Raw genomic sequence first — 18,505 nt, 5'->3', positions numbered from 1 at the left:
ACTTTATCAACGCAGTATCTAAAAACTTTGCACCGTAGTGGTTGAAATCTCATTCTAATAAGAGTTAAAAGCGCATTCGGTTATTAGGTTTATAGGGTTATTGAATTATGGTTAACAGTTGGTAGAATTATTTTTACAACAACAACAACAATCTTTATTTATAGAGCACATTTAAAAGCCTTGGGCATACCAAAGTGCTTTACATAAAACAATAAAAAATAAAACAGTTCACACATTAACATCAAATTCATAAAAGTAACGGATTATGTTCACAGATAAAAGCCACCAATAAGAGTAAACTGCAGCACATAGGTTATAGCAAGGTAAGACTGTACCACCATGATAAAAGACACCAATAATGGAAAGATAGCAGAGAATTTAATACAATAGGTCACTGCAAGCAAGCCAGCATTTTAAACATTATCTGCCAATTACATCTGCCACCCTTCTCCAAATCTGTGCCCCTACCTGGCCCCCCCAACAAAAATTTTCTAGACACGCCACTGGTATGAGGCCCAACAAATTAGGAAGGGACATTACACCCCAGTGACATGAACAATCCACTCTATTTGGAGAGAATCTTCAGCAGGAAGATGCTTTCTAAAATCTGCATCAGTAAACAGCAAAGCACTAATGGCATCATACAAAGTCACATACGAAATTGCCCAGAGCAAGAAACCTCACAGGATAGCAGAGAAGCTCATACAGCAACTTTAGATATGGTGTCATCGATGCTCAATGAGACAATTCAGATGTTTTTGGAAGCGGAGCTTAATGATGAAAACGTTTTGATGAAAGTGGCCTATCTTAGCGATATATTTGGAAAGCTATATGATTTAAATCTTCCGTTTAAAGGCAGAGACAAGAATCTTCCTTGTAGCAAACAAAATCAGTGATTGAGGCTGAATATTGAACATGACTTGAGAGCAGCAGTATTAAGCCTCAAAAAACATTTTGAAAAGCTGCGCAGTGAAAAACAGGCTCACTGCAGCCACTAAGAGTGAAACGTTTTAAACTCTCACTAAACAATTTTTCCATCTTTCTTCACAAGTTTCTGGATTTGCTCTTTTTTATAAGACTGAACTTTATTATTGCATTTCTGATAAAGGACCCCGTCTATTTAATTTGTCACTGGTTTTTAAAAAAAAGAAAAGGGAGGACTGATGTAGCAGTATAGTGATGCAAACAGTTGTTCGAAATTAAAGTTTTTCTTTTATTTTTACAAGAAAAACTACTGAAGAATTCAATGTGAATGAGTTATTATCTAAATAAAGTTACACCTCTCTTATTGTTTTTGTTAGGTATTTTAGTACCATGGGAGCATTTACTGGATATTGTTTTATAGTGACATCATGCAGGAAAACTCTGTCATTCAATAAGGCCCCTTTGTTTCAGTGTTTTTCTCTTTGACCCAAGAATTGATGTGTGAGAATCACAGGCTGGTACAAGGTTGAAATACCACAGAGATCACTCCCTCAGCTACATTAGTTTCTTAATCTTTTAGACGCCTGTTGAAGGCCAAATGGTTTGTTTCAGATTTCACTAATGTACGAACTCTTCGTTTTGTGCCTTGAAAATATGTCGCTGAGATAATCACAATTGTAGCTGAACTAATAAACTACACAAAGGATGCTTCTTCACCCAAGGGCAGGAAGACGCTGCCTTATCTTGGTCTGTACTGGTTTAAACTGATAATCTGCTGTCTCATGAATTTTACCCTCTATATAAACTGTTGTACTTGTGAATAAAGTTGAGTCACTTTGGGAAGACAATCTAAAGCAGTCTCTGTTTTCTTGTTCTCCCAAGCTGCTCCCGAGCTCGTACTAACACGCTGAATGGCATGCTTGAATATTACTTGAGAATATATTTGACTGTGTTACAGACTAAGGGACATTCTCTGCTGATAGGTGAAGGTACATTCTCTGCTGATAGACGTCCACGCCTCGGAGGAAGCCGATCCACGGAGTAGGCCCTGGAAACAGTTTCCTTCAATTTTGGTGTCAGAAGTGGGATCCTGACGAAGGTAGGCACGTGTCTTTTATTTTATAAGACTGTGTTATGCCTTTCTCAGTGATCCACATAGAAACGGGATACGCTGACGAGGCCTTCTTCGGTGGCCCACATAGTAACAAGTGGGATACACTGAGGAGCCTTATTTAGTGGCCCACATAGAAACACAGGAAGTTGCCTGTTGTTTTGTAAAATAAAAGCAGAAAGGACACAGGAAGTTGCCTGCTGTCATAAACTAAGAAGTTGCTCACCAGCAGAAAGGACACAGGAAGTTGCCTGGGGTCATAAAACGAGAAGTTGCTCGTTAAAAAGTGAGAAGTTGCTCACTAAAAACATAAAATTGCTAGCAAAAAATCAAGTAACCTCAGGTGTGCCACAGCAAAAATAGATACTAACTTAAATCCTTCAAAGCGTCTAAACCCCTCTGGAAATCACTGACCATGGGTCAGAATAATTCAAAGACCTTAGACGGGTCCGATAAAAACTCAAAATTAACTGTAAAACCGAAAAAAATAAAATATAAAATCACAAATAGCGGCTCAGTACGACTCCCACTTCCGGTTACGTTTAACCCACGCTCGCGAATCAATGAAGACTTCCATGATTACGTATCCAGAACATGCGGAAGTGCTTACGTGACTGATTTCGTCTCGAACTTAAGAACTATAACTTTAATGCATCCTAATGTATTTCCGGAGCCCTATCCCGAACGATTATCGCCAGAAAACAGGTCAGTAGAAATGTTAAATACTATTTGTGATAAGAAAAGTAGGCTGATTAAAAAGTCCTGTAAAAAATATATGATAGAATGTCGTGATGTGACCAATCGCATGCTACCACTATGGAAAAAAGGACCCGAGCCAGACGTAAATGCTTTAAATCAAGCCAGTGTAGGCTCTAGTAAATCCACTGCAGAAAAAACTAGCCTTATATGCCCATCCGTTCAACCTACGGCTCCGCCGCCTTATGATGAAAAAACAGAATTAATAGCTGCTGCGGCGGCTGCACGTCATCAGCGCGTATATCCTGATTTAACAGCAGAATCCCAAAAGAGTGAGGAAGGCACTGAAATGACACCTAAATCAGAAGAAGATGACTGGTTTAACCTAGATCAAAGACAGGAACGAGAATACACTGAACGAGAAAGAGAGTTACAGGAACATAAAAAGCAAACAAAACAGTTAATGACAGAGTGTGAGGAAATCATGAAAGATCCTTTAACTGAACGTACGGAAGCCGAACTGCAGGAAGCCGTTTCTGTCATAGATAATCATGTTCAGCGCCACACTAGAGTAGCGAATGGTTTAACTGTGCCAAAAGCAATAACTAACACCAGAAATTTAATAAGGAACTACTTAAAGCAGAAAAAAGAGGAAAAAACTCAAGAGGGCCCCCACAAAAACACCCGTTATAAAGAAAAGCAGGGATCACAATTTAATGACGTCAGCACCTCCCTCCCGTTCATGATAATAGGGGACATGTGTTGCATTCAACCCCCTAAAATTTCAGAGTTAGCAGCAACCATTAAAGAACTTCCCGATCCTCTACAAAATCCTACAGCCTTTGTTTCTGCATTACAGAGAAGTACCAGATACCACCACTTGGGTGGGCCTGACTATAGATATATATTATGTCAACGAATCCCAGGTGTGACTGAATCTCAGCTTATTGAAGAAGTAGAGGAACTAGACCCTAAAAATGACCAAGCAGCCAACACCACCTCGTTTTTGTGGATAAATGATGACAAAATCACAGCCTTTTTTCAAAATCTAAAGAGATTTCTGCTCACAATGTCTAGAGATAAAATTGATTTAAATGCAGTAACCATGTGTAAGCAAAAGCCAGATGAATCCATTCTAGTGTTTATGAAACGTTTCACACACTGCTGGACTAATGAGGCATGCATGCCTGAAGGAGGAAATGATCAGATTTTCATAACAACATTCTTAAACAATATTCATCCAGAATGTTCACAACTATTGAAGCTGACTGCCACTGATAATCTCTATGACATGAAAATAAAGAACTTTATCACACTTGTCAAAACAAAAGCTGGTGCAGATCTTTTCCCCAACAGCACGAAGGCTAAAACTGTTAAGATGTTGTTGAATTTTGATGTTGAAGGCTCAGAGGAAAGTGAAAAAATGATGTATGCAGGGGCCCCGCCCCCTCAACAAGCGCAGCAGGGAGATTTCAGAAGGAGAGATAGGAGTGGAGACGTATGTTTTTATTGTGGAAAAATAGGACACTGGAGGACGGAATGCAAATCAGCAGCAGGTAGATCTCAACCACAGAACACAGGACCAGCTCCTGCCACTAGGCGTAAGCAGAGCTCTTACAGACAAGGTAACTGGCAACGCAGACAGGAATCACATCAAAATAATGGCCCCTTTGCACTTAGGCAGCAACCTTATAATCCACATTTTAATCCCCACCCATATGATACCGAAAGACTGGACCAACAATAGGGAGGCCCAGGTGAAGATGAGGGACAGTGTGAAGCACTACACACGATGCTGCATTTGCAATTGTCCCGTAACACAGAAGGCTTGCCCATGTTAGATATAGAGATAGGTGAAAAGATTTATTCCTTTTTAGTTGACAGTGGAGCCACTAAAAGTTCACTGTCTGGAAAATTCTATAGTGGGCCTGTTTCCTCTGTGTGCATCAACACCATGGGAATAAACGGAACTCTAGTGCAATGCCCCAAAACTCATTCTCTAAAAACACGCTGGGGCCCAAAACCAGATGAAATTACATATCATCCATTCATAATTATTCCAAACTCGCCTGTGAATCTATTAGGCAGAGATTTAATGGCAAAAATGAACTTGTGTATTTCATTTAACACAAAGGGTGAAATGTTTGCTGACACTGATAACAGCTATGTTTTCTCTGCCCTATGCACCGACACCATGGAGAAGGAACATCCTCTGTGTCAGCTGGACGCCTCAGCGGAGAATGAACTCAATATCCATCTGACTGGTACCCCACGTCACACACTGTGCCAAACACGTGTACAGACACCACTACCAGGTAGCCCCATGCCTGGAAGCCACATATTTGTTTCTCTCACACTGTTCAACAACATGATAACTGCTCACACCAGTGAAGGCCAAACAGTGGTTTTGTCACATAACTCAGACATAGGCTATGACATCACTGCACCATGTCAACACATGGATCTAACCTACCCCATACACTGTACTATCTCTGCTGTCACATTGCCAGCTGAATATCAAAACATGACATTATGGTCAAGAGGTGAGAATGATGTAGGATTTATTGACTGTACACCTTATCATGCTCAGCTGAAAAACAACAAGCCGGTATATGTCAAGCAATATCCCATTTCCGCTGAAAAAGCCGCAGCCTTAGACATCATCATAGGAGATTTATTGACAGCTGGAGTAATAAAGCCCACAGTATCTCCATATAACACTCCTGTCAATCCTGTGCCAAAGCCTAACAAACCTGGCGTATGGCGTTTCACACAAGACTTAAGGCAAGTTAATGCAGTCATCATGCCTCTGCCACCTCTGGTTCCAGATGTTCCCAGCATACTGACATCTATTCCAGCAACAGCTACACATTTTACTGTGGTGGATTTGTGCTCCGCCTTTTTCTCAGTGCCTGTGCATAAAGACACACAGCCGATATTTGCTTTTACACATAGAGATAAGCAGTACACATGGACTCGCTTACCCCAAGGCATGGTAGACAGCCCTGCGGCTTTCTCAATGGTAGTACGTGCTACCCTGGACGGCTTCATTCCTCCAGAGGGCTGTACTCTGATCCAGTATGTAGATGATCTCCTCCTCTGTGCTGATAGTGAAAAACTATGTCAAACTGCCACACACATGCTACTCCAGCACCTCCAACAGACTGGCCACAAAGCATCAGCAAAGAAAATGCAGTACTGTCAGACTTCTGTTCAATATTTGGGATTCACACTGTCTCACGGACAACGTTCTATGACTACAGACAGGGTCAAAGCTGTGACCTCTGTCCCTAAGCCCACTACACAGAAAGAAATGCTGTCTTTCCTAGGCATGGTGAACTATTGCAGACAGTGGATACCAGACTGTTCTTTTCATGACCACATTCTGCGTGAATGCTGCAAAAAAGACAAGCCTCCTCGAATACTGTGGTCCACAGAAATGACTGCCTCTTTCAATGCATTACAGGGAGCGCTGACCTCCGCCCCTTGTTTGGGTCTGCCTGACTACCACTTACCGTTCCACCTGTACGTCACAGAGAACGGCACGACCTGTGCAGGTGTATTGGCCCAAGAGCATGGCTGTGGCTACCGTCCAGTAGCCTTCTACTCAAAGGTGCTGCCAGCAGTAGTTCAGGGGATGCCGGCCTGCCTGAGAGCAGTAGCAGCTTGCTCTATCATGATAAGGGACTGCGAGAAGCTCACACTCTCACATGACACTATTCTACACACCAATCACCAGGTCACGACCATTCTAGCAAACATAACTACACAACACATGACCGCACAACGTCACTCAGGTTATGAAGCTACACTGACTTCAACAGCAAATCTCACTATAAAAGCAAGCAGCACACCCAATTCGCCAGCACACTTACTTATTCGTATGCTGTGTTCTTCTGACCGACAGGATGGTTCAGACGACCCTGACGTTCATGATTGTATGACACGTATACAGGAATCCACAGCACCACGCCCAGACTTAGAGCAGACACCAATCCCAGACTCAGTCATTGTTTATGTGGACGGGTCCTGTTCAAAACCAAATGACAACTTATTTCTTTGTGGCTATTCGGTGGTGACATTGCCTGACATCATACTAGAGGCTCACTCATTACCATTTCACTCAGCACAAAAAGCAGAACTCATGGCTTTAATACGCGCCTGTGAGCTAAATTTGGATAAGCATGTAACAGTTTACACTGATAGCCGTTATGCATTCGGTGTGGTGCATGACTTTGGCACATTGTGGAGACAAAGAGGATTTAGATCTGCTGATGGAAAATCGATCGCTAATTCTGACCTTGTTCAAAGACTTTTGCAGGCTATACAGCTGCCATCGGCAATTGCAGTTGTTAAAACGAAGGGGCACAGCACGGCTGACACAGACGAAGCAGTGGGAAATGCTCTTGCAGACGTAACCGCGAAAGCAGCTGCTGCCTCACAGCAACCACCCAGAAGGGAAGTATTATCTTTGCCTTTACAGCTGCCACTTGTCACGCTCCCAGACTATTTAGAAACAAATGTTGACCTAAAATTCATACAAGAGCAAGCCTCTGCCTTAGATTACACTTACTGGGAAAGTAATGATTGTACCTTAGATAACAGAGACGGCTTATACAAAAACCTTGAGGGTTTGATTGCCCTCCCATCTTCACTACTGCCAATCCTTGTCCGCCATTTTCACGGTGTGAGTCATGTCGGACAAAGAGGGGTAATAGGAGCAATAAAATCAAGATTTGTAATCAAGAAAACATCACACGCAGTAAAACGCATATTAGCAACCTGTCTAACATGTGCACGAACTAATGTAGGAAAACCAAAAGCAAAACATCAGCATTTACCACAACCAGATTTCCCATTTCATACATTACAAATTGATTTTACACACATGCCAGCACAAGGAAGCATCAAGTACTTACTGGTAATAGTGGACCAATTTAGTAAATGGGTAGAAGCTTACCCAACATCAAAAGAAACTGCAGAAGTAGTCTGTCAAAAGTTGTGCAATGAAATAATACCCAGATTTGGAATACCTCACCAAATTAACAGTGATAGAGGACCTTCATTCACATCAGAAGTAATTCAAAAGTGTGCTAAAACTTTAGCAATAGACTGGAAATATCATGTGCCATACCATCCTCAGAGTTCAGGAGTTGTAGAAAGAATGAATAGGACCATAAAAAATCGCCTGACTAAAGCAATGATAGAAACAGGAATGACCTGGATCAAACTACTTCCTCAAATCCTCTGCGAGATTAGAATGACTCCATCCGCAGCAACCAAATTATCTCCATTTGAAATAATCATGGGAAGACCGTTTCCAACACCATGGTCAGCCTCCAGAGGGGCACCGCTATTGGAAGGGGACATAGACACTGCATTGTCTGACTATGTTCATAACCTGGTAGAAACACTGAATAATAACTATCAGAAAGTTTGTCTCTCTCAGCCTCTCCCTTCCATAGATCCAACCCATCCGTGGAAACCAGGAGATGCGGTGTTGGTACAGTCGCTAAAACCAAGGGCACTCGGGGAGGCCGCGTGTTCCAGCCCCCAGACTGTACTTGCAGTGACGAGAACCAGCATCCTAACAGACGGACAACCTCAGTGGATTCATGCCAGCAGGGTTAAGACCAGCCCCACCAAACCACCTAAGGCGTTGGATCAAGTAGATGACGACTCAGGCGAGCCAGCGCCCGGATTCAATACACCTATAGATGACGACTCAGGCGAGCCAGCGCCCGGATCCAATCCACCTACACACACACAATCACTGATTAACACACAACGCCTGAAAGAGCCAAGACTCAGAAAGCCCTTTGATCCCCCACCTGAACAACAACAAGGTACTCGAACATCCAGCAGGAACAGAAAGCCTAGAGTACCACACAATGTCTAACCTGATAAAGATAGACTCGTTTCATCCTGATAATGGAGAAAATGAAATGCCCATTGTCATCACACAACGCTTATACGGTGTCTCTCGAACCTGGGACCAGGCCAGGAGACGACTAAAGAACTGTCTTTTTTATATATTTAGGTTATTAATCATATCTACTGCATTAACCTTAGGATTTTTATTTACTATTTCGTATTGTAAAGTGCAACCCTGTTCACATTTCTGCAAGCCACATTTTGCTGACAATACCTCATGCTCCACTTGGCAAGACACCCACCTAGTACACTCGTCACGTTCTCTAAAATCAGTAGAAAGCAACACAGACACCACCAATAAACCATCTTATGCACCCCCTAGAACAGGAACTAACGCCTGGTATGACAATGCCAGAACAGCCGCTCGTGACTTAGGAAACAGTAACTGTTATGTCTGTTCAAAGGGTAATCCAGAACAGGTCATAGTGGGATATCCAATTTCAGGTTTTCCCTTAACAAAGATGCTATTCAAAAATGATAAAAAGGGGCCCTTAACGGTAACCCTGATTGAAGCGCTGCGAGTAGAACTAAGTCCTTTAGATTGTTTATTCATATACACAGCACAAGTCTCTAGTAAGGATGTTAGCATGATTAATGATTCTACCCACCCCTGCAACCAAATGAAGCGCCCCGAAGACCGCACTGAACCTCTTTCGCCCCCAACACAGGTGCGCCATCACCCAAATATCTTGATGACATGCATACACCGACCAAAACTTGAAAACATAAATTATGACACACAAAACTATACGTTCTTTTCTGACTCTCCAGGAGCACGCTGTAACGAAACATGGCTAGCAGCGAGTGTTGACAGGACACAATATAAACATATGTTTTCTTATATATATGCATATATAAGTACGCATTCAGATAACTCAACAATCCTGCATTCGCCCAACACACTAAACGACTCGTACTGGGGAGGCATATTAAAAGGCTTTACAGCTTCGCGCCTGACCAGACCAATCCCACATGCTTATTGGATGTGCAATAATACTCTTAGATTAGCCTTACCTGTTAATTGGACCGGTACCTGCGGTCTAGTAACTTTAGCTCAAGAACTACTGATACAACAAACCTCGGATCTGCCTGTATCCAGCAGACGGACGGAACGCTCCGCTTATTCACATAACGTTTACATAGATGCTATAGGAGTTCCACGCGGGATACCAAATGAATTAAAGGCACAAGGAGAAATATCAGCAGGGTTTGTCTCAATACTACCGTGGATACAGGTAAACAAAAATGTAGGCTGGATCAATTATGTTTATTACAATCAGCAAAGACTTACTAATTTGACCAATACGGCCCTTAAAGCCCTAGGAGAACAGATGTCTGCTGCCTCCTTAATGACCATGCAAAATAGAATGGCCTTAGATATGCTGTTAGCTGAGAAAGGAGGTGTTTGTGCTATGTTTGAGGATTTTTGTTGTACTTTTATTCCCAATAATACCGCCCCTGACGGTTCATTTACACAAGCTATGAATAAACTTGAAGCATTGCAGATAGAACTAAGAGCCAATACAGGTCACGGTCTGTGGCTAGACAAGTGGATGCAGGACACGTTTGGAAAATGGAAGGAACTCATTGTAGCCTTTGTAACAGTTGTAGCATGTATTATTTTGTTTTTGATGATTATTGCCTGTTGTGTGATACCCTGTGTACGCTCAATGATAACCCATATAGCTACCAGTACAGCTACTTCAATGTATTTGCAATTAGCACAAATTGATCCTGAGGATGTGCCAGATGTTACCAATGATGTTCCTGATGTGTATATTGAACATTAGGTTGTGAACTATTACATTTTATGATTTGCTTTTTATATTATATTATTACATTTGTGATTTTTCCTTTCTATTTGAGTTATTATTTTTTTTTAAAAAATAATAATAAAAAAAGAGTGGAACTGTTAGGTATTTTAGTACCATGGGAGCATTTACTGGATATTGTTTTATAGTGACATCATGCAGGAAAACTCTGTCATTCAATAAGGCCCCTTTGTTTCAGTGTTTTTCTCTTTGACCCAAGAATTGATGTGTGAGAATCACAGGCTGGTACAAGGTTGAAATACCACAGAGATCACTCCCTCAGCTACATTAGTTTCTTAATCTTTTAGACGCCTGTTGAAGGCCAAATGGTTTGTTTCAGATTTCACTAATGTACGAACTCTTCGTTTTGTGCCTTGAAAATATGTCGCTGAGATAATCACAATTGTAGCTGAACTAATAAACTACACAAAGGATGCTTCTTCACCCAAGGGCAGGAAGACGCTGCCTTATCTTGGTCTGTACTGGTTTAAACTGATAATCTGCTGTCTCATGAATTTTACCCTCTATATAAACTGTTGTACTTGTGAATAAAGTTGAGTCACTTTGGGAAGACAATCTAAAGCAGTCTCTGTTTTCTTGTTCTCCCAAGCTGCTCCCGAGCTCGTACTAACACGCTGAATGGCATGCTTGAATATTACTTGAGAATATATTTGACTGTGTTACAGACTAAGGGACATTCTCTGCTGATAGGTGAAGGTACATTCTCTGCTGATAGACGTCCACGCCTCGGAGGAAGCCGATCCACGGAGTAGGCCCTGGAAACAGTTTCCTTCAGTTTTGTTGAGATGGGGCGTGAAAATATTTGTTATTAATATTTTGCTCTAGTGCAAAAATGATGACAGTTTTCTAGCAGTGATGCACACACATTATGATTATGACACATGGACTGAGGTTTCTTAATCATACTCTCATCTTCTCTTTCACATTGTGCTGTACAGTCAGTGCATCATAGTCTCTTTAGGTTAATTTTATTTGGCAAAACTGAATTACTTGGCCTTTAAACGTGTAGATTTACTAGTTAAAATTAATTTTCTAGCTTATTTAGAAGCAGAAATATTAAGACTTATGGTGATAATTTTATAAAACATTTCAGCCTCATAGATGTCTGTGTAAATGTTAATGTTGCTGTTATCATTACTTTGATATAGCACAGAATTTAATTTATGTATCTTCCACACATCTTAGATCTTCCCAGTGAGGGTGTAAGGTAGAGAGAGAAGAGATGCAAGGAAGCAGGACAAGCAACGCAGCGCTTCACCTTGTGAATTATCACAGGAAGAAATTTAAGTTTCCTTAATGAAAAGAGTCTAGAGGGGGTTTGGTCTCTCTGTCAGTCATCATGTTGTCTGTGTTCACAGAATCTAGTGTTCAGTTTTACATCTTTGTCATTATTCTCTTACAGTTGTGTTACTTGTAGTGTGTCTTTTGTTTCTTAAGTGTCCAACATTTTGGTCTTCCTCTTGATGGAACTCATCAATTAAAAAAATGTGAACACAGTGTGATTACACTGTGATTAGAGATTACTAGTGATTACTGTGTGATGGGAAACTCTGCTTTTACTTACCTCTCTGAGGTCAGTCTTCATTACAGCACACTCATCAACCAGGCTCTGAGTCTTGTTAGCTGATTGGATGATACAATTTCTTAACTTTTCATCTTCTTCAGGGGTTGAATGTACTTCTTCAGAAATCCCCTTAAGCTTTTCTACAATCTCTCTCATCCTTGATTGATGACTTTTAAATTGTTGGAAGAATGAATCTGCATCTTTAATAAGTTTTTCCATTACTGTAGATAAGCATTGCATGTCTGTGCCTTCTGCTGTTTTTGGAGCCAAGGCCATTTTCTGCAGTTTCCTCGAAACTGGATGTACTGACAAGTTTTTCTCTGCCCAGTCTGGTGAACAGCTTCACGTCTGACAGGTTAACTGTGGATAAGCGTTGATGCAGGTGAGTTAAACACATTCAAGACTGGAAAAACCCAGTCAAAGAAAGTCAAGACACTTTATATTGTAAAGCAAAGACCAGTGTTGGTGTAGTTACTTGAAAAAAGTAATGTATTATACATTACTTGTTACTTTTCATAAAAGTAATTTAGTATGTTACTTAAACAAAAATAAACTACATTGTCACATAATTATCATTTAACAATAATAACCTGAGGCTACAGCCCTACACAAACAACACAGATCCCTATCCTAATGAGGACACACTTATTATCCTCCTCCTAGTATTCATGTATGAACACAGTCAACAGCACAAATCAAAGATGAAAACCAGCACAAAAAGAGTTTAAAGCGGTCGTCACAGTGATTCTACTGTAGAAGTATGAGCAGGTAAAAACAGTGGCTGCAGCCTGACTGTTCATCAGGTTCTTACCTGTTAGATTTCAGGGCGTGCTGGGGTTTGCATTCACTCAGCTGTATCATCACTGGGTTCTTGGCTAGTTTGTGCAGGTGCTTGCGACTAGCCAAAGTTGTGTTAACAGTATAATGCAGATGTTTCTGTCCTGGACGTAGTTTGCACTTCACCCTCGCACTCTCGTCCTTTTCTGCAATAAAAATAAAAGTAATGTCTATATCCCCACTGCTCAAAAGCTTTATTGTTGTATCACTCCATCATTTTCCTCCTCACATGTGAACTAAAACTCTTTCTTCCCCCTTCTATCCACCTGGCATACAGATAACTGAAAACACTTTTTATTGTAACTAACAACATAATTGTAACTGTAATGTAATTACTGAATAATAGGTAATGGGTTACACTCAACACTGGTAAAGAGTCTACAACAGCGGTCCCCAACCTTTTTTGCGCCACGGACCGGTTTATGCTCGACAATATTTTCACGGACCGGCCTTTAAGGTGTCGCGGATAAATACAACAAAATAAAACTAGTACCGGTACCGAAAAAAAGAAGATTTATTCATAACACACGTGAAAAGACCCAGGAAAACCGAGTAAACGATAAAAACAATAACAAAATAACGCTGACAACCGATAAAAACCCTGAAAACCATACATTTCACACCGGAGCCTTTACTCTCGCGGCCCGAGGCCCGGGGGTTGGGGACCGCTGGTCTACAACATTACTCTGAGAAACCCAACAACCCAGTGGCAATAGTTCAAGATGTAATGACAACACCAAAGAGCATTCTTCGGTTATACATCAACACTGAAAATGACAGTTTGTCATTATGAAAGAAGGGCAAACTCTAGAAGCTGCATTCAACTCAACATTCCTGAGCCAACACCCAGAAACTTTTAGCATCACTTTCTTTGCTGTCACAATCATTAAGCTGATGCAAACATTAAGCTGTATGTCCAGCTTAATGTCCAGCTCCAAGTTAAACTGTGACTATAATTTATATTTGACCTGAAAACCGAATGGATACTATAATCTTTGGGACCCACCTGTTAAATTCCTGCAGACTCGTTACTGTATTTATTGCAGGCAGTCTGACAGACGGATGGAAACTGCAGTTGAACCAGTTGGTGGAGATGTACAACCCTGAGGCAGTACTGCAACTTTTAATAGAGTTTTGCAAAGGGAAACATTCCAGACAATATAAATATGTTTTGAAACTAGACTTAAGGTTGCAGCTGCAATGACATAACAGAAAAGGGAAAAGACAGAGTGGATGAACCAACTACTGACTAACACTGTAAAAGACATTCACCATTAGACCAAGAATCACATTCATAACTGCTCAGAAACTTCATCTTTTTTAATGATCCTGTTATCCTAATAACTAAGGTGAAGTGGAGATGGAAAGATGCACACTAGAGACCTTTGAAGCCACCCTGAACAACCCTGATCACCCACTTTATAACATCTCCATGAAACAAAAAACATCGGTACTGGAAGACTCCTCTCCCTCCCTTTGTTGTAAAACAGAAACAGAAAATCATTCACACCCACAGGTATCACAATAACAGCGTCAGTATCAGTTCTCAAACTGATGTTTATGAGTGTTGGCCATATGATTTACTGCCAAAGTCCTGCAGAGAAACACAGATTTACCTTTTGGGTAAAATTTAGTTTCAGTTCCACAGTTTATGTACTGTTTGCCAACCAGCCCTTTGTCTCCATCCTGCTGTCAGCTGTTAGTTTGATATTGTGTGCTGATTCTTACCTGTTTGGCTGTAGAAGCTGTGTGCCTGAGGAACACTGAGTCTTCAGAAAGCTGAAGCCTTTGATGGAGTGTTATCACAACCCTGCCAGGTGGGAAACATTGACACCCGAGTGTGTGAATGCGATAACTCGAGGATGAAGCGATGTAGCTTTTTCAAATTGATACCTTAGGTGTGACTATTAAAAATCTCAGATCTCAGAGTTTGAATGTAAGTAACCTTGTCCTCAAGGTTGAAGGTCAGAGGTCAAGTTTTTTTAAAACTTGTAAATGCAATAATTTGAGAATACGGCTATATATGATTTTTTTTAATTGATACCATAGGTGCATCTCCTAGGAGGCTGAGGTGTACAACTGGCCGCCACCAATATTTTTATTCAGTCACTTACGCATCACAGTTACGCGTCTCGTCTCAACACATATAACACCTCTCAGGTGAGTCTTAGTGCTTCACATGGGAATAATAGCATATCCAATAAAACAGTTTACTACACATCAATATTACCTAAATGCCTGTCTAAACAGATGTGCTTTGAGCTGTTTTAAGTAGCTACATCAAAAAGAACATCAAAGTGATTACAGATATGTTTATTCCAACTAAGGAAAATGAACCAAAGCAGCCTTTTAAACAACCATATGTCTTCGGGAGAATGGTTTGCTGAATTTGCACCTAAAGGCACCAGCAATAGCGATATACATAACGCTGACATAGCCCACAAGGAACATCAGCGTGTGGCTCGTGAACGTCGCACAAAGAGCAGCTGGAAGCCGCTGAAGCAGCGCTATGTGACGTTGACGCTCCAGCTTCTCAGTGGGAAAAGGATCGCTCAGAAAGAAAAGGCGTCGGAATCCCTCTCTGTGTGGATGGCGCAAAGAGAAGTAGCACGTAGGCATGACGACAGCCTCTTCGTACCTTAAACACACGTTTAAGGTACGAAGCGGCTACCACCCCGCACACAGCGCATTTAGCCTACCTGGGAGCGATGATAACAGAAATAAATCCAAGTTGAAGTTTCTCATTGATGAAGCAGCGTCGCTTGGTCATAGGAAGAAGCAGCCAGTGCCAGACTTCCCCAGCTACAGCCTACAATCAGAACACCTGTTTACACCTGAGGGAAAGAATTCAGCTTTCAGCACAAAATAATAAACGACATACCAACAAACCTCAGAGGGACAGCCTCCAGGATATGGAACGCCAGGACTGCCAACATAAATACAAATCAGGAACAACCTGATCAGGCCGAGGGGACGGGGCATAAACAAGACTCCTACCTGCGACAGGTATGAGAGTCAGGTGAGCAGAAACCCGGATGCAGAGTCAGCAACAGGAGAGCAAAAGAGAGAGAGAGAGAGATGTTCAGATGGCAGCTACTATTTATCAGCCATAAAGCATAGCAAAGTGACACTGATCAAAGTATTAATTCTGCTACATTTAAAAGTCTTAACAGTGTGAACTGTTAAATTTAAATATGACATTTAATGTTAAATCTAAATATTGTATAGCAATTGATTAGATTTCATTTATTACATTTAAGATGCTTTTATGTTTCCACTTGCCTCTTTGTAAAAGTCACCATAACTCCCAAAATTATTCCTTGCTCTCATAAACATGAAGCAATATTTTCAGTAAACACCAACTGAAATATATCAAGTCAAAGATTTATTTATTCAAATAATTAATCAGTAAGGAGTCTTATGATAGTCAAGTGATTAAATCCTAGCTTTGTCCTAATTCATAGGCTGTATCCATCGGAGGACTGGGCCTTTGCAGTCTACATGGGCCAGGTCCTTTGAAGACCGAGAAGGGCGGAAGTGTGAGGCTGTGAAATGGGACGGTCTAGCCAGATTTTCGTCATCAGCTGTCTCGGTGCAGTTTAATAAACTCAGCCATCTGCTCCTCTCTCGCTAATATATAACACAGCATTGGAGTAAATTCTCGACCATCTCACACTTTTGTTTAATCAGTTTTCTGTTTGACGTTTATTCAGCTGTGTGAAAACTATAGCCAGCTGACTTCTGGCATGGTAAGTGGCATGTCATCCAGAGATGAGCCAGGCCTGGCAATGATAGCACTGTTTATGTGATGGCATGCCATATCTGGTTCGATTGGTTTTTGGTTTATGTGGCCCAGGCTCATAGAAAACATCACTTGATGTCGGATCCGGGCCACACCTGTTGCCTGATGCCTGTCATGGCAGGGTGTATGTCAACCAGATGTGGGCAAGGTCTGGCAATAATGGCACTATTTATGTTCCTATTTTAGTTAGAAGACCCAAATGCCATATTGCAATACTATACTGCTATGGTGGCCAACGTTTCAAATGCAGGTTTGACAGGTTTGTGAGTGTACACTTTATCCAAAACCTAGTTAGGGTTTACTGATGTTTACCACCGGGTGGCTGTAGCTCAGGAGGTAGAGCAGGTCACCTATTGAACAGAAGGTTAGTGATTCAATCCCTGGCTCCTCCAGTCTGCATGTCAAAAGTGTGAACGTGTATGAATGTAGTTAGGAAGCACTCAGTTTAAAGACAGTGGGTGAACATGGCATGTTGTAGAGAGCACTTTGAGTAATCCGGGAGAGTAGAAAAGTGCTATATAAGAATCAGTCTATTCACTGTCTGAACAGAGTTTCATCATGTTTCTTTTGCACTATCATGTTCCAGCAAATTTTTATTACATTGTTTGATGAAGGTACACATTAGGCTGACATCTGGGGCCAGAGCTGAAACTGTTCTGAGCCAGCACAGGGCCAGCAGTGTGTTTGCAACTGGCCCATGGCTGCACACAACTTACACATGGCCCACATACCGCAAAGAATGACAGCCCTTTGGTGACCCAGATCAGGTTTGCCAGGTAATCCACACGTGGCTCAGCACAGGACCACCAGTGTGTCTGCAACTGGCCTTGTGCTGGCCCATGTGTGGGCCAACTCTGGCAAACCAGATCTGGGCCACCAAAGGGCCGTCATTCTTTGCGGTATGTGGGCCATGTGTAAGCACATTGTGTGGGCCAGATCCGGGCCATACCAATTTTGCTATGTGGGTTATATATCATGTTTAACCTGAGTAGCGAGAAAGACCGCGCGGGGGGGGAGGGGTTGAAAACATTGTGCCGGGAGTCCGCTGTTCTCGCCGTCAGAGCACTTTTGAAAATATGTGGTCTTGATAAACCGATTATATTTGAAGTTTACACAGCTACATTCTTGCATGAAAATATGTTAAAAGTTTATTTTGCAACCCAGAAAGAGTAAGAAGAGTAATATTAAAACTAAGTAGCTGCAGTAGTAGTAGCCATTGTTGGAAACTGGAAGTGGCTGGGCTAATCTGAGACATGGTTTTTCAATTTTGCTGTCCGGGTGGAAAATCAGGAGAAATTCGGGAGAATGGTGACTCTGGGAGATTTTCGGAAGGGACACTGAAATTCAGGATTCTCCTGAAAAAAATCGGGAGGGTTGGCATGTATGGGGGTGGATTAACCTGAAATAGCTTTCTAATGTTTCATGTTGTCTTCCTTGTTTGTACCTTTTTTCTGATTTTTAGTTGTTATGTAATGAAGAAATGTTATTATTTTAAGTCAAGTTAAGAAGATCCAAGCTTAAAATTTACAGTTATCTAAAGAGCTCACACAGATCTGCCATATATAAATAAATAAACCATAGCCAACCTGTTATTTTCATACTTAGTTTTTGAGCCGTTTTTTCCCCGATTTTCAGACTATCCCACAGCCACTAGGGGGCCCTTAAGCTGCAAATTCAGCCTCAGTGTAACTGTAAATATTAACTGGTCTTAATCTGTATCCAGATAAACTGCCAAATGTGTTTAATGAAGCAGCTCTGGGAGGCCGATTCTTGACCGATTGTGTTCCACTGTGTGTTTTTTCTGT

At 41.4% G+C, this 18,505-nt stretch overlaps 2 long non-coding RNA genes across 2 annotated transcripts in view; one reads left to right on the top strand and one right to left on the bottom strand.

Annotated features, from left to right (window-relative positions):
* The window catches only part of LOC113026158 (uncharacterized), a 42,443-nt gene extending 25,040 nt beyond the window's left edge, over positions 1 to 17,403 (bottom strand). Inside the window, exons 1-6 of the long non-coding RNA XR_013909984.1 lie at positions 15,788 to 17,403; positions 15,598 to 15,707; positions 14,627 to 14,708; positions 13,905 to 14,001; positions 12,873 to 13,044; positions 12,062 to 12,421 (exon numbers count right to left, since the gene is read on the bottom strand). This is a non-coding gene — a long non-coding RNA (uncharacterized LOC113026158). The remainder of the gene's footprint in view (positions 1 to 12,061; positions 12,422 to 12,872; positions 13,045 to 13,904; positions 14,002 to 14,626; positions 14,709 to 15,597; positions 15,708 to 15,787) is intronic.
* On the top strand, positions 1,280 to 11,052 carry LOC145429707 (uncharacterized). The gene is made up of 3 exons (XR_013909983.1): positions 1,280 to 2,023; positions 4,932 to 5,046; positions 7,043 to 11,052. It is a non-coding gene; the product is annotated as an uncharacterized LOC145429707 (long non-coding RNA).
* Positions 17,404 to 18,505: the final 1,102 nt, after the last annotated feature.

Source organism: Astatotilapia calliptera, chromosome 7 (assembly GCF_964374335.1).
Source record: "Astatotilapia calliptera chromosome 7, fAstCal68.1, whole genome shotgun sequence".
Classification (NCBI taxonomy): Eukaryota; Metazoa; Chordata; class Actinopteri; order Cichliformes; family Cichlidae; genus Astatotilapia; species Astatotilapia calliptera.
This window is presented reverse-complemented; position numbering and strand designations above follow the sequence as displayed.